This window comes from Mesoplodon densirostris, chromosome 3 (assembly GCF_025265405.1).
Source record: "Mesoplodon densirostris isolate mMesDen1 chromosome 3, mMesDen1 primary haplotype, whole genome shotgun sequence".
NCBI classification, from domain to species: Eukaryota; Metazoa; Chordata; class Mammalia; order Artiodactyla; family Ziphiidae; genus Mesoplodon; species Mesoplodon densirostris.
This window is the reverse complement of record NC_082663.1, coordinates 22,134-38,633: the sequence shown is the minus strand read 5'-3', so window position 1 is coordinate 38,633 and position 16,500 is coordinate 22,134. Positions and strand designations below refer to the sequence as shown.

The 16,500-nt window shown below is 41.4% G+C and overlaps 1 long non-coding RNA gene across 1 annotated transcript; it reads right to left on the bottom strand.

Annotated features, from left to right (window-relative positions):
• Nucleotides 1-1,344: 1,344 nt before the first annotated feature.
• LOC132486027 (uncharacterized) lies at nt 1,345-14,487 on the bottom strand. The gene is made up of 5 exons (XR_009531433.1): nt 14,464-14,487; nt 10,014-10,256; nt 7,263-8,968; nt 4,560-6,265; nt 1,345-3,525 (listed from the first exon to the last, which is right to left on the bottom strand). It is a non-coding gene; the product is annotated as an uncharacterized LOC132486027 (long non-coding RNA).
• Nucleotides 14,488-16,500: the final 2,013 nt, after the last annotated feature.

Here is a 16,500-nt window from a genome sequence, read left to right as displayed (position 1 = left end):
AGCTGGGACAGGGTTTAGAAGGGGGTCGGGGATTGGGACATTGGCGAGCCCAGTGGCCTTCTTTTCTGCATTTGAAGCAGGCCACCGGCGGGGTTGCCTTTTGCGGACCCCATGGATGCTGTGATACATGGGAGATGGCCGGGCTTAGGGCGGCTACAAGAGGTTGGGTTTGGAGGGCCACCTTCTGGTGCATCCGAGCCTGTCAGCTGGATCCTGCCAAATCCTCACGGCCATTGTAGACTTTAAAGGCCATCTTTACCAGATCTCGAATAGGGGTTTGAGGGCCATCTTCTGCCCGTTTTAATTTCTTTCGCATGTCCGGGGCTGATTGGGTGATAAAATGGGTGGCTAGGACCGCTGCCCCTGCCGGGGTGTCGGGATCCAGCTGGGTGTAGAGAGTTAAGGCCGCTGTAAGGCGATTGAGAAAGATAGCTGGATTTTCGTTAGGTTCTTGGATTATCTCTTTTAGTTTTTCAAAATTGACTACCTTATGAGCAACAGCCTGCATGCCAGCCAGGAGGCACTGAATCATGAGGTCGTGTTTATGACGGCCATCTTGGCCATCCTGATAAGTCCAGCCTGGATTGGTACCAGGTACAGCAGTCACTCCGACAGGCATGGAGTTGTAAGGTGAACCTAATCTGCATGGTTTTGGGCAGCAGTTTGAATTCTTTCCCTCTCATCAGGGGTCAGAGTAGAAGATAGGATCACAGAGATATCATACCAGGTTAGATCGTAAGCTTGAGAGAGGTAGCGAAATTATTTGATGTAGCGGGAAGAGTCGGCCGAAAAGGAGCCTAATCGCGTTTCTATTTGAGAGAGAACTTGGAGGGAACAGGGAACATGAACTCTAACTAATCCTTCCGCTCCTTCTACCTCCCTCAGAGGGCAGAGGAGATTTGGATCTTGGGAGTCGTGAGAGTGTGTATGTGCACTAATTGGCGAAGCAAGGGGAGAGGGAGGAGAAACCGTTGAGGGAGGCGGGGGAGCGGTTGGATGGGCCGGAGCGGCTGCGGGATGAGGAGGGGACCGCTTCAGGGTTGGGTGGAGGCTGGAGAGGAGCTCTGGAGGGGGGAGAGGCGAGAGATTCGGGTGGGTCGCCTAGTGGAGAGGAGTCATCATCAAAGGAAATTAGGGGCTTGGATGTAGGAGATGTCTGTCTGTCAAGAAAGATCTGGGAAGTGGAACAATCGACGTAGAGGGAGGGGCGGGAGCGTAAATACCAGAAGGCCTGAACATAGGGGACCTCGGATCATTTGCCCATCCTGCGGCAGTAATTATCTAGATCACGGAGGATGTTAAAACTGAATGTCCCTTCAGGAGTCCATTTGGATTGATTGTCTAGAGGATATTGTGGCCTGGCCACAGTGGAATAGAAAATAAGCCATCGGCAACGGAGAACTTGGGAGAAACCGAGGGCTGTAAAATTGGCTAGGAGACACCCCAGGGGTGTCTTAGAATCTGGTTTCGATTCTGAGGTTCCCATGACCCCCAGTCTGTCCCTGAGTGAATGGAGAAGGAGAGAGGCGTGCCTGGTCTCAGTCTCCAGTTCACGGCAGGTCGGAGGGCAGTCAGGTGATTGGGACGTCTCCACAGTTCCATAGACCTCACTTGCTATATAGTCGGTCTTTTGATATATGTATTTAATAGGTATTTGTACACGTATGGTAACCCTAATCTTAATTTTTCCATTCACCCCACCTATCCTTTTAGATAAGCATACTTCTAAGTCTGTGAGTGTCTTTCTCTGTGGAAATATGTTCATTTGTGTTAGTTATTAGTTAACACCTATAAGTGATATCATAGGATATAGGTTTTTGCTTTCTGACTTATCTCATGTTCTGTGATTATCTCCAAGCTCATCTATGGTGCCTCAAATAGCAGTGTTTCATTGTTTTCCATGGCTAATATTCTGTTGTATAAATAGACCACTTCTTCTTTATCTGTTCATCTGTTGATGGACATTTTGGTTGCTTCACTGTCTTGGCTATTGTGAATAAGGCTGCAGTGCAGATTTTGCAGCCCGGGTCTTCTCGATTCAGATCTCAGGTGAGAGGCCCAGTGGTGTGACTGCTGGATTGAATGGTACCTCAATTTTTATTTTAATTGCAGCTCCCTTCTGTTCTCATTATTGGCTGTTACCACTTTACATCTCACCAGAAGCTAGAGGGTACAGTGTTCTCTAAAACCCCTTCAATATTTATTGTTTGTAGTCTTTTTGCTGATGGCCAGTTGACTGGTGTGAGTTGAAACCTTTTTGTAGATTAGATTTGCATGAGTCTAATAATTACTGAGGTTGAGCTTTTATCCATTTTCCTTTTTTTAAAAGAGCGAGCCAAATTAACCTCTTCATATTATTTTCTTGAAAAATTTGCAGTTTTGAATTTTTTTGGCCATTCCCTACCTCCACACAGTTGTTTAGGGCAGGTGTCCTTTACAGCCCTGAGTCCTTCTGAATGTTAAGTGACCATTAGCTGTGGGTTTAAAGCCGCTCTTGTGGGAAACGGCCACAAGGCGGCAGCATTTCTACATTTCCAACTCTGGGTTTTTGGGCAACAGAGCTTTCCTGGAAACTGTGTTAGTAAGCAGCAAATTAGAGTGGAATGTGCCAGCGCAAAGCCCCAAGAGCATATATATCCTAAATTGTTTGCTTTTTAAATTTAATTTTTATTAATTATCAGAGCAAATTTGATAAAAATGTAGATTCTCCTAGGTGTACAGTTTCTGATTCATCCTATCTATGTATCTGTCTATTCCTCTTTGGATCCTTTCCCGTGTATATTATAGAGTGTTGAGTAGACCTCTCTTCGTATTCCATAGGTATTGTGTGATTATATATTTCATATGTATTAGTACATGTCTGTTAACCCCCATATCCTAATTCATACATTCCTTACACCTTTCCATTTGGTTGAACATAATTTGGTTTTCTGAATCTATGTGTGTCCTTCTCTTGGAAATTATTTCATGGGTATCAATTTTTAGGTAACACCTATAAGTGATGTCATAGGATGTCTGTCTTTCGGTTTCTTTCTTACTTCAAGTTGGGTGATTATCTGTAGATCCTTCTATGGTGGTGCCAACGGCACTGTTCCATGCTTTTTCATGGCTAATATTCCATTGTGTACATGGACGACGTCTTGGTGCATTTTTCTGTTGATGGACATTTTGGTTTCTTCCAGGTCTTGGCTATGGTACATGCTTGCTGCAGTGCAGGATTGCCAGCCTGTGTCTTTTTGATTCTGGTCTACTCATGTGACAGGCCCATTAGTGGGCCTACCAGATCACATAGTAGCTCCATTTTTACCTTTAAACGCACCTCTATTCTGTTCTCACTACTGGCTGTTTCCAGGTTACATCCCACCAGCAGCTAAAGGGTACACAGTTCTCTAAAACCCCTTCAGCATTTATTCTTTGTAGACTTTTTTTTTGCTGATGATCATCCTGAAGGCTGTGAGGTGAAAGTTTTTGTACACTGGATTTGCATGGCTTTATTAATTCCTGATGTTCAGCCTTTTTCCATTCCTGTTTTTTTAACAAAAAAAGAAAAAGAAACAGAACACAAATGTGCGTAAAATATGTCTCTTGAAACTGTCGTTTTGAAATGTGGACGTCTTTTGAATTTTTTGTTCGATATACGACCCCAGGATTTGTTTTCAGGGGAGGTGTGATTTACAGGCCTGCACTTATTTTGAATATCAACTGACCATTAGCGCTGGGATTAAAGCTGCTGTTGTGGGAAACGGCCACAAGGCGGCAGCATTTTTCCATTCCCAAATCTGGTTACTAGGGCAGCAGAGCCTTTCTGGAAGTCCTGTGCCTAGGTTGTAAATTAAAATGGAATGTGCCAGGAGAAACCCCCATAAGTTTATCTTACATTAATTCTTGTTCGTTGTTTTAGTTTTTTAATCAGGGTAATGATTAGAATATTGCTTGTCCTAGGTGTACACAATCTGGTTCATTTGTGCATTATATATATATATATATATATATATATATATATATATATATATATATAATATATTCCTGTACAGAGCCAATTCCCATGTAAATTATTGCAGAGTGTTCCATAGACCTCCCTTGCTATATGGTCGGTCTTTTTAATATATGTGTTTAATAGGTATTTGTACACGTATGGTAACCCTAATCTTTTTTTTTTTTTTTTTTTTTTTTTTTTTGCGGTATGCGGGCCTCTCACTGTTGTGGCCTCCCCCGTTGCGGAGCACAGGCTCCGGACGCGCAGGCTCCGGACGCGCAGGCTCAGCGGCCATGGCTCACGGGCCCAGCCGCTCCGCGGCATATGGGATCCTCCCAGACCGGGGCACGAACCCGTATCCCCTGCATCGGCAGGCGGACTCTCAACCACTTGCGCCACCAGGGAGGCCCCGGTAACCCTAATCTTAATTTTTCCATTCACCCCACCATTCCTTTTAGATAAGCATAGTTTGTTTTCTAAGTCTGTGAGTGTCTTTCTCTGTGGAAATATGTTCATTTGTGTCAGTTGTTAGATAACGCCTATAAGTGATATCATAGGATATGTCTTTTGCTTTCCGACTTACCTCACGTTCTGTGATTATCTCCAGGATCAACTATGGTGCCTCAAAGAGCAGTGTTTCATTGTTTTCCACGGCGAATATTCCAATTTGTACATGGACCACTCCTTCTTTTTCCACTCATCTGGTGATGGACATTTTGGTTACTTCCATGTCTTGGTTATTGTGAAAATTCCTGTAGTGCAGCTGTTGAAGCCTGTGCCTTCTCGACTCTGGACTTCTCAGGTGAGAGGCTCAGCAGTGGGCCTGCTGAATGGAATGGTAGCTCAATTTTTACGTTTAAACGCAGCTCCTTTCTGTTCTCATTATTTGCTGTTACCACTTTACATCTCACCAGAAGCTAGAGGGTACAGAGTTCTCTAAAACCCCTTCAGCATTTATTGCTTGTAGACTTTTTGCTGATGGTAGTTGACATGTGTGAGTTGAAAATTTTTGGAGGTTAGACTTGCATGAGTCTAATAATTCCTGATGTTGAGCTTTTACCCATTTTCCTCTTTTTTGAAAATAAGTGAGTAAAACTTACCCCTCCATACTATCTCCTTGAAAATTTGCCAGTTTTGAATTTTTTTGGCCATTCCCTACCTCCGCACAATTGTTTAGGGCAGGTGTCCTTTACAGCCCTGAGTCCTTGGGAATGTTAAGTGACCATTAGCTGTGGGTTTAAAGCCGCTCTTGTGGGAAACGGCCACAAGGCGGCAGCATTTCTACATTTCCAACTCTGGGTTTTTGGGCAACAGAGCTTTCCTGGAAATTGTGTTAGTAAGCAGCAAATTAGAGTGGAATGTGCCAGCGAAAAGCCCCAGGAGTTTATATCTCCTAAATTATTGTTTGTTTTTTAAATTTAACTTTTATTAATTATCAGAGCAAATTTGATAAAAATGTAGATTCTCCTAGGTGTACAGTCTCTGGTTCATCCTATCAATGTATCTGTCTATTCCTCTCTGGATCCTTTCCCGTGTATGTTATAGAGTGTTGAGTAGACCTCTCTTCATATTCCATAGGTATTGTGTGATTATATATTTCATATGTATTAGTACATGTCTGTTAACCCCCATATCCTAATTCATACATTCCTTACACCTTTCCATTTGGTTGAACATAATTTGGTTTTCTGAATCTATGTGTGTCCTTCTCTTGGAAATTATTTCATGGGTATCAATTTTTAGGTAACACCTATAAGTGATGTCATAGGATGTCTGTCTTTCGGTTTCTTTCTTACTTCAAGTTGGGTGATTATCTGTAGATCCTTCTATGGTGGTGCCAACGGCACTGTTCCATGCTTTTTCATGGCTAATATTCCACTGTGTACATGGACGACATCTTCTTGGTGCATTTTTCTGTTGATGGACATTTTGGTTTCTTCCAGGTCTTGGCTATGGTACATGCTTGCTGCAGTGCAGGATTGCCAGCCTGTGTCTTTTTGATTCTGGTCTACTCATGTGACAGGCCCATTAGTGGGCCTACCAGATCACATAGTAGCTCCATTTTTACCTTTAAACGCACCTCTATTCTGTTCTCACTACTGGCTGTTTCCAGGTTACATCCCACCAGCAGCTAAAGGGTACACAGTTCTCTAAAACCCCTTCAGCATTTATTCTTTGTAGACTTTTTTTTTTTTGCTGATGATCATCCTGAAGGCTGTGAGGTGAAAGTTTTTGTACACTGGATTTGCATGGCTTTATTAATTCCTGATGTTCAGCCTTTTTCCATTCCTGTTTTTTTAACAAAAAAAGAAAAAGAAACAGAACACAAATGTGCGTAAAATATGTCTCTTGAAACTGTCGTTTTGAAATGTGGACGTCTTTTGAATTTTTTGTTCGATATACGACCCCAGGATTTGTTTTCAGGGGAGGTGTGATTTACAGGCCTGCACTTATTTTGAATATCAACTGACCATTAGCGCTGGGATTAAAGCTGCTGTTGTGGGAAACGGCCACAAGGCGGCAGCATTTTTCCATTCCCAAATCTGGTTACTAGGGCAGCAGAGCCTTTCTGGAAGTCCTGTGCCTAGGTTGTAAATTAAAATGGAATGTGCCAGGAGAAACCCCCATAAGTTTATCTTACATTAATTCTTGTTCGTTGTTTTAGTTTTTTAATCAGGGTAATGATTAGAATATTGCTTGTCCTAGGTGTACACAATCTGGTTCATTTGTGCATTATATATATATATATAATATATTCCTGTACAGAGCCAATTCCCATGTAAATTATTGCAGAGTGTTCCATAGACCTCCCTTGCTATATGGTCGGTCTTTTTAATATATGTGTTTAATAGGTATTTGTACACGTATGGTAACCCTAATCTTTTTTTTTTTTTTTTTTTTTTTTGCGGTATGCGGGCCTCTCACTGTTGTGGCCTCCCCCGTTGCGGAGCACAGGCTCCGGACGCGCAGGCTCCGGACGCGCAGGCTCAGCGGCCATGGCTCACGGGCCCAGCCGCTCCGCGGCATATGGGATCCTCCCAGACCGGGGCACGAACCCGTGTCCCCTGCATCGGCAGGCGGACTCTCAACCACTTGCGCCACCAGGGAGGCCCCGGTAACCCTAATCTTAATTTTTCCATTCACCCCACCATTCCTTTTAGATAAGCATAGTTTGTTTTCTAAGTCTGTGAGTGTCTTTCTCTGTGGAAATATGTTCATTTGTGTCAGTTGTTAGATAACGCCTATAAGTGATATCATAGGATATGTCTTTTGCTTTCCGACTTACCTCACGTTCTGTGATTATCTCCAGGATCAACTATGGTGCCTCAAAGAGCAGTGTTTCATTGTTTTCCACGGCGAATATTCCAATTTGTACATGGACCACTCCTTCTTTTTCCACTCATCTGGTGATGGACATTTTGGTTACTTCCATGTCTTGGTTATTGTGAAAATTCCTGTAGTGCAGCTGTTGAAGCCTGTGCCTTCTCGACTCTGGACTTCTCAGGTGAGAGGCTCAGCAGTGGGCCTGCTGAATGGAATGGTAGCTCAATTTTTACGTTTAAACGCAGCTCCTTTCTGTTCTCATTATTTGCTGTTACCACTTTACATCTCACCAGAAGCTAGAGGGTACAGAGTTCTCTAAAACCCCTTCAGCATTTATTGCTTGTAGACTTTTTGCTGATGGTAGTTGACATGTGTGAGTTGAAAATTTTTGGAGGTTAGACTTGCATGAGTCTAATAATTCCTGATGTTGAGCTTTTACCCATTTTCCTCTTTTTTGAAAATAAGTGAGTAAAACTTACCCCTCCATACTATCTCCTTGAAAATTTGCCAGTTTTGAATTTTTTTGGCCATTCCCTACCTCCGCACAATTGTTTAGGGCAGGTGTCCTTTACAGCCCTGAGTCCTTGGGAATGTTAAGTGACCATTAGCTGTGGGTTTAAAGCCGCTCTTGTGGGAAACGGCCACAAGGCGGCAGCATTTCTACATTTCCAACTCTGGGTTTTTGGGCAACAGAGCTTTCCTGGAAATTGTGTTAGTAAGCAGCAAATTAGAGTGGAATGTGCCAGCGAAAAGCCCCAGGAGTTTATATCTCCTAAATTATTGTTTGTTTTTTAAATTTAACTTTTATTAATTATCAGAGCAAATTTGATAAAAATGTAGATTCTCCTAGGTGTACAGTCTCTGGTTCATCCTATCAATGTATCTGTCTATTCCTCTTTGGATCCTTTCCCGTGTATGTTATAGAGTGTTGAGTAGACCTCTCTTCATATTCCATAGGTATTGTGTGATTATATATTTCATATGTATTAGTACATGTCTGTTAACCCCCATATCCTAATTCATACATTCCTTACACCTTTCCATTTGGTTGAACATAATTTGGTTTTCTGAATCTATGTGTGTCCTTCTCTTGGAAATTATTTCATGGGTATCAATTTTTAGGTAACACCTATAAGTGATGTCATAGGATGTCTGTCTTTCGGTTTCTTTCTTACTTCAAGTTGGGTGATTATCTGTAGATCCTTCTATGGTGGTGCCAACGGCACTGTTCCATGCTTTTTCATGGCTAATATTCCACTGTGTACATGGACGACATCTTCTTGGTGCATTTTTCTGTTGATGGACATTTTGGTTTCTTCCAGGTCTTGGCTATGGTACATGCTTGCTGCAGTGCAGGATTGCCAGCCTGTGTCTTTTTGATTCTGGTCTACTCATGTGACAGGCCCATTAGTGGGCCTACCAGATCACATAGTAGCTCCATTTTTACCTTTAAACGCACCTCTATTCTGTTCTCACTACTGGCTGTTTCCAGGTTACATCCCACCAGCAGCTAAAGGGTACACAGTTCTCTAAAACCCCTTCAGCATTTATTCTTTGTAGACTTTTTTTTTTTTGCTGATGATCATCCTGAAGGCTGTGAGGTGAAAGTTTTTGTACACTGGATTTGCATGGCTTTATTAATTCCTGATGTTCAGCCTTTTTCCATTCCTGTTTTTTTAACAAAAAAAGAAAAAGAAACAGAACACAAATGTGCGTAAAATATGTCTCTTGAAACTGTCGTTTTGAAATGTGGACGTCTTTTGAATTTTTTGTTCGATATACGACCCCAGGATTTGTTTTCAGGGGAGGTGTGATTTACAGGCCTGCACTTATTTTGAATATCAACTGACCATTAGCGCTGGGATTAAAGCTGCTGTTGTGGGAAACGGCCACAAGGCGGCAGCATTTTTCCATTCCCAAATCTGGTTACTAGGGCAGCAGAGCCTTTCTGGAAGTCCTGTGCCTAGGTTGTAAATTAAAATGGAATGTGCCAGGAGAAACCCCCATAAGTTTATCTTACATTAATTCTTGTTCATTGTTTTAGTTTTTTAATCAGGGTAATGATTAGAATATTGCTTGTCCTAGGTGTACACAATCTGGTTCATTTGTGCATTATATATATATATATATATATATATATATATATATATATATATATATATATATATATATATATATAATATATTCCTGTACAGAGCCAATTCCCATGTAAATTATTGCAGAGTGTTCCATAGACCTCCCTTGCTATATGGTCGGTCTTTTTAATATATGTGTTTAATAGGTATTTGTACACGTATGGTAACCCTAATCTTTTTTTTTTTTTTTTTTTTTTGCGGTATGCGGGCCTCTCACTGTTGTGGCCTCCCCCGTTGCGGAGCACAGGCTCCGGACGCGCAGGCTCCGGACGCGCAGGCTCAGCGGCCATGGCTCACGGGCCCAGCCGCTCCGCGGCATATGGGATCCTCCCAGACCGGGGCACGAACCCGTGTCCCCTGCATCGGCAGGCGGACTCTCAACCACTTGCGCCACCAGGGAGGCCCCGGTAACCCTAATCTTAATTTTTCCATTCACCCCACCATTCCTTTTAGATAAGCATAGTTTGTTTTCTAAGTCTGTGAGTGTCTTTCTCTGTGGAAATATGTTCATTTGTGTCAGTTGTTAGATAACGCCTATAAGTGATATCATAGGATATGTCTTTTGCTTTCCGACTTACCTCACGTTCTGTGATTATCTCCAGGATCAACTATGGTGCCTCAAAGAGCAGTGTTTCATTGTTTTCCACGGCGAATATTCCAATTTGTACATGGACCACTCCTTCTTTTTCCACTCATCTGGTGATGGACATTTTGGTTACTTCCATGTCTTGGTTATTGTGAAAATTCCTGTAGTGCAGCTGTTGAAGCCTGTGCCTTCTCGACTCTGGACTTCTCAGGTGAGAGGCTCAGCAGTGGGCCTGCTGAATGGAATGGTAGCTCAATTTTTACGTTTAAACGCAGCTCCTTTCTGTTCTCATTATTTGCTGTTACCACTTTACATCTCACCAGAAGCTAGAGGGTACAGAGTTCTCTAAAACCCCTTCAGCATTTATTGCTTGTAGACTTTTTGCTGATGGTAGTTGACATGTGTGAGTTGAAAATTTTTGGAGGTTAGACTTGCATGAGTCTAATAATTCCTGATGTTGAGCTTTTACCCATTTTCCTCTTTTTTGAAAATAAGTGAGTAAAACTTACCCCTCCATACTATCTCCTTGAAAATTTGCCAGTTTTGAATTTTTTTGGCCATTCCCTACCTCCGCACAATTGTTTAGGGCAGGTGTCCTTTACAGCCCTGAGTCCTTGGGAATGTTAAGTGACCATTAGCTGTGGGTTTAAAGCCGCTCTTGTGGGAAACGGCCACAAGGCGGCAGCATTTCTACATTTCCAACTCTGGGTTTTTGGGCAACAGAGCTTTCCTGGAAATTGTGTTAGTAAGCAGCAAATTAGAGTGGAATGTGCCAGCGAAAAGCCCCAGGAGTTTATATCTCCTAAATTATTGTTTGTTTTTTAAATTTAACTTTTATTAATTATCAGAGCAAATTTGATAAAAATGTAGATTCTCCTAGGTGTACAGTCTCTGGTTCATCCTATCAATGTATCTGTCTATTCCTCTTTGGATCCTTTCCCGTGTATGTTATAGAGTGTTGAGTAGACCTCTCTTCATATTCCATAGGTATTGTGTGATTATATATTTCATATGTATTAGTACATGTCTGTTAACCCCCATATCCTAATTCATACATTCCTTACACCTTTCCATTTGGTTGAACATAATTTGGTTTTCTGAATCTATGTGTGTCCTTCTCTTGGAAATTATTTCATGGGTATCAATTTTTAGGTAACACCTATAAGTGATGTCATAGGATGTCTGTCTTTCGGTTTCTTTCTTACTTCAAGTTGGGTGATTATCTGTAGATCCTTCTATGGTGGTGCCAACGGCACTGTTCCATGCTTTTTCATGGCTAATATTCCACTGTGTACATGGACGACATCTTCTTGGTGCATTTTTCTGTTGATGGACATTTTGGTTTCTTCCAGGTCTTGGCTATGGTACATGCTTGCTGCAGTGCAGGATTGCCAGCCTGTGTCTTTTTGATTCTGGTCTACTCAGGTGATAACCCCATGAGTGGGCCTACCAGATCACATGGTAGCTCTATTTTTACCCTTAAACGCACCTCCAATCTGGTCTCACTACTGGCTGTTACCAGGTTTCATCCCACCAGCAGCTAAAGGGTACACAGTTCTCTAAAACCCCTTCAGCATTTATTCTTTTAGACTTTTTTTGCTGATAATCATCCTGACGGCTGTGAGGTGAACGTTTTCGTACACTGGACTTGCATGGCTTTATTAATTCCTGATGTTCAGCCCTTTTCCGTTCCCAATCTTTTAAGAAACAAAGAAAGGAAAAGAAACAGAAGCCAAATGTGCATAAATTATGCCTCTTGAAACTGTCTGTTTGAAATATGGACGTCTTTTGAATTTTTTGTTCGATATATGACCCCAGGATTTGTTTTCAGGGCAGGTGTCATTTACAGGCCTGAAATTATTTTGAATATCAACTGACCATTAGCGCTGGGATTAAAGCTGCTGTTGTGTGAAACGGCCACAAGGTGGCAGCAGTTCTCCCTTACCAAATCTGGTTACTAGGGCAACAGAGCCTCAATGGAAGTCGTGTTCTAGGTTATAACTTAGAATGCAATGTGGCAGGAAAAAGCCCCTTAAGTTTATGTCTCACTACTTCTTGTTCGTTGTTTTTATTTAATTTTTATTTTTTATCACAGCAAGTTTGATTACAGGGTTTGGCTTGTTCTAGGTGTGCAAGATGTGGTTCTTTTACACATAAACATATGTCTATTCTTCCTGGGATCCTTATCCCATGTACGTTATGACAGAATGTTGAATAGTCTTCTCTTGGTATTCCGTAGGTCTTTGGTGATTATATATTTCACCTGTGTGTGTATACGTCTGTTAACCCCAATATCCTAATGTATCCAATCCTCACACCTTTCCATTGGTGAACCATAAATTTGTTTAATGAATCTCTGATAGCCCTTCTCTGTGGGAATATCTTCACTGGTATCAATTTTTAGGTAACACCTATAAGTGATATCATACGATACGTGTCTTTCTCTTTCTGACTTACTCCAGGTTGTGTGATTACATCTAGAATCATCTACAGTGCTGCACAGGGCAATGGGTCCTTTTTTTCCTTGGCTAATATTTTGTCTGTACTTGTACCAGTTCTTCTTTGTCCACTCATCTGTTGCTGGACTTTTTGGTTACTTCCATATCTTGGCTATTGTAATACTGTGCAGTGCACATTTGCCTTCCTGTGCCTTTCCAATTCTGTCTTCTTTGGTTATAGGTCCAGGAATGGGCCTGCTGAATGATATTGTAGCTCAATGTGTACCTTTTAAAGGCATCTCCATTCTGTTCTCATTAGTGGATCTTTCAAGGGTATGGCCAACTGAAAGTTGAGGTTATGCATTTCTCCACAAACACTTCAGCATTTATTGTTTATAGGTTTCTTGCTGATGGTTATTCTGAGGTGTACCAGCTGAAACCTCTTTGTAGCTGAATTTGCGTGTGTCTCATAATCCGTTGAAATTAAGCTTTAAGGCATGTCCATTTTATTTTTCAAACTGTGATTACAGCTTAGCTCTACAAAGTGTTTTCTTAAAGTATGTGTCACATTTTGAAATTTATTGGCCATTACCTCCCTCAAGGCATTTTGTGGGCAGGTCTCATTTACAGCCATGCAGTACTTGTTCACATTAAGTGACCATTAGCACAGGTTTTAAGCTGCTTTTGCAGGTAACGGACAGAGTGTGGCAGCCTTTCTACGTTCCCCATGCTGGTACTAAGGAAACAGACCTTCCTGCCACTGGTGTTCCTCGGTTATAAATTAGAGAGGAATGTACCCGGATAAACCCCCAATTGCTTCTGTCTCCTTACTTACCTTTGTTTTTAAATTTATACTTTTTATTGGAGTAATATTCCACTGTGTACATGGACCACTGCTTCTTGGTGCACTCCTCTGTTGATGGACATTTTCGTTGCTTCCAAGTGTTGGCTATGGTAAGTATTGCTGGAGTGCAGAACTGCCAGTCTGTGAGGTTTTGATTCTCATTTTCTCAGGTGACAGGTCCAGCAGTGGGTATGACTGATTGCCTGGTAGCGCAATGTTTCCCTTTTCAAAGCACCTCCATTGTGTTTTCATTAGTGGCTCTTACCATGTCCCCCTTAGAACGGAGGGTACGCACTTCTCCACAATTGCTTCAGCATTTATTGCTTGCAGCATTTTGTTAATGGCCATTCTGACTGCTGTGAGCTGATAGGTTTTTGTAATTTGGGTTTGCATGTCTTTATAAATTCCTAAAACTCATCATTTTTCCAAGCTTTTTTTGTGTTTTTTAAAAAAGGAGAAAAAAGTATGCATACAATAAACCTTTTCAAATTGTCCTCTTGGAAGGTTGCCCTCTTTTCAATTTCTTATTCAATTTTCAACCCCAGGATTATTTTGGTGGACAGGTGTCATTACAGAACTGCAAGATTGGTGACTAGTTAGTGACCATTAGCAGTGGGTTTAAAGCTGCAGTTGTGTGAAACGGCCACTAGGAGGCAGCATTTCTCCATTCCCCAATCTGGGTCGTAGGGCAGCAGAGCCTTTCTGGAAGTCGTGTTCCTAGGTTGTAAATTAGAATGGAATGTGCCAGGAGAAACCCCCATACGTTTATGTCTCATTACTTCTTGTTGGTTGTCTTAATTTTTGTAATCGGTGTAATGATTAGAATATTGTTTGTCCTAGGTGTACACAATCTGGTTCATTTGTACATTTCATATGTCTATTCATATACAGATCCTCTTCCCATGCAAAATATTACACAGTGTTCCGTAGACCTCCCTTGCTATATGGTCGGTCTTTTTGACACATGTATATAATATGTATTGGTATACATAACACTGATCTTCATTTATCCATTCCCCCCACCTTTCCTTTTAGATAAGTATATTTTTTCCTACATTTGTTATTGTCTTTCTCTGTGGAAATACGTATATTTGGGTCAGCTATTAGATAACGCCTATAAGTAATATCATAGGATATAGGTCTTTTGCTTTGCAAATTACCTCATGTTCCATGATTATCTCTAAGCTCATTTGTGGTGCCTCAAAGAGCAGTGTTTCATTGTTTTAAATGGGGAACGATCCATTGTGTACATGGACCTCTACTTCATTATCCATTCACCTGTTGATAGACATTTTGGTTGCTTCACCATCTTGGCTATTGTGAATAAGGCCACACAGTGCAGCTGTTGCAGCCTGTGTCTTCCCGATTCTGAACTTCTCAGGTGAGAGGCCTAGCGGTGGGCCTGCTGCGTCGAATGGTACCTCAATTTTTACTTTGCTAACGCAGCTCCTTTCTGTTCTCATTATTGGCTGTTACCACTTTACATCTCACCAGCAGCTAGAGGGTACACGGTTCTCTAAAACTCCTTCAGTGTTTACTGTGTGTAGACTTTTTGCTGATCATCAGTGGACAGGTGTGGCTTGTAAACTTTTTGTAGATTAGAGTTGCATGAATCTAATAATTCCTGAGGTTGAGCGTTTATTCATTTTCCTTTTTTTTTTTAAAGAGAGTCAAACTTACGTCTTCATAATATATTCTTGAAACATTTGCCTGTTCTGAAATTTTTTGTCCATTCCCTTCCGCAGCACAATTTTTTTAGGGCAGGTGTCCTTTACAGCGCTGAGTCCTTGTGAATGTTAAGCGACCATTAGCTGTGGGCTTAAAGCCGCGCTTGTGGGAAACGTCCACAAGCCGGCAGCATTTGTACATTTCCCACTCCGTTTTTGGGCAGTACAGCCTTCCAGGAAATCGTGTTAGTAGGCTGCAAATTAGAGTAGAATGTGCCAGGGAAAACCCCCAAGAGCTTATATCTCCTTTCTTCTTGATTGTTTTTAAATTTAGTTTTTATTAATTATCAGAGCAAATTCGATAAAAAAATATTTTGTTTCTCCTAGGTGTACAGAATCTGGTTCATTATATCAATGTATCTGTCTACTCATCTTTGGAGCCCTTCCTGTGTAGGTTATTACAGAGTGTTGAGTAGACCTTTCTTGGTATTCCATAGGTATTTTGTGATTAAACATTTCATATGTATTAGTACATGTCTCTTAACCCCCATATCCTAATTCATCCATTCCTTACAACTTTCCATCAGGTTAAACGTACTTTATTTTCTTAATCCATGCTTTTCCTTCTCTTGGAAATAAGTTCGTGGGTATCAATTTTTAGCTAACACCTATAAGTGATGTCATAGGATGTCTGTCTTTCCATTTTTTTCATACTTCAAGTTGGGTGATGATCTTTATTAGGTCCTTCTATGGTGGTGCACACGGCACCCTTTTATTCTATTCCATGGCTAATATTCCATTGTGTACATGGACCACTTCTTCCTTGTACATTTTTCTGTTGATGGACATTTTGGGTTCTTCCAAGTCTTGGCTATGGTTAATGTTCCTGCAGTGCAGGATTGCCAGCCGGTACCTTTTTCATTCTGGTCTGCTCAGGTGGTAGGCGCATGAGGACCTACCAGATCACATGGCAGCTCAATTTTTACCTTTAAAGGCACCGCCACTCTCTTCTCCCTACTGTCTCTTACCAGTTTATCCACCCGCAGCGGCTAGAGGGTACATAGTTCTCTAAAACCTTTTCAGCATTTATACCTTTGTACACTATCCTCCTGGTGATCATTCTGATGGCTGTGTGGTAAAGGTTTCTGTAGATTGGATTTGCAATCTTTATTAATTGCTGACATTGAGCATTCCCATTCCTTTTTTAAAGAAAAAAAAAGAAGAAAACACAAAATGTGCTTAAAATATGCCTCTTGATTCTGTTTTTGAAATGTTGACGTCTTTTGAATTTTCTGGTCGATTTACGACCCCAGGATTTTTTTCTTTGATGGTAGGTGTCTATTACAGGCCTGCAATTATTTTGAAAATTAAGTGACCACTAGCGCTGGGTTCAAAGCTGCTGTTGTGTGAAACGGCCAGAAGACAGAAGCATTTCTCCTTACCAAATCTGGTTACTAGGGCAAGACAGCCATAATGGAAGTTGTGCTGTAGGTTGTAAATTAGAACGGAAAGTGCCAGGAAAATCCCCTT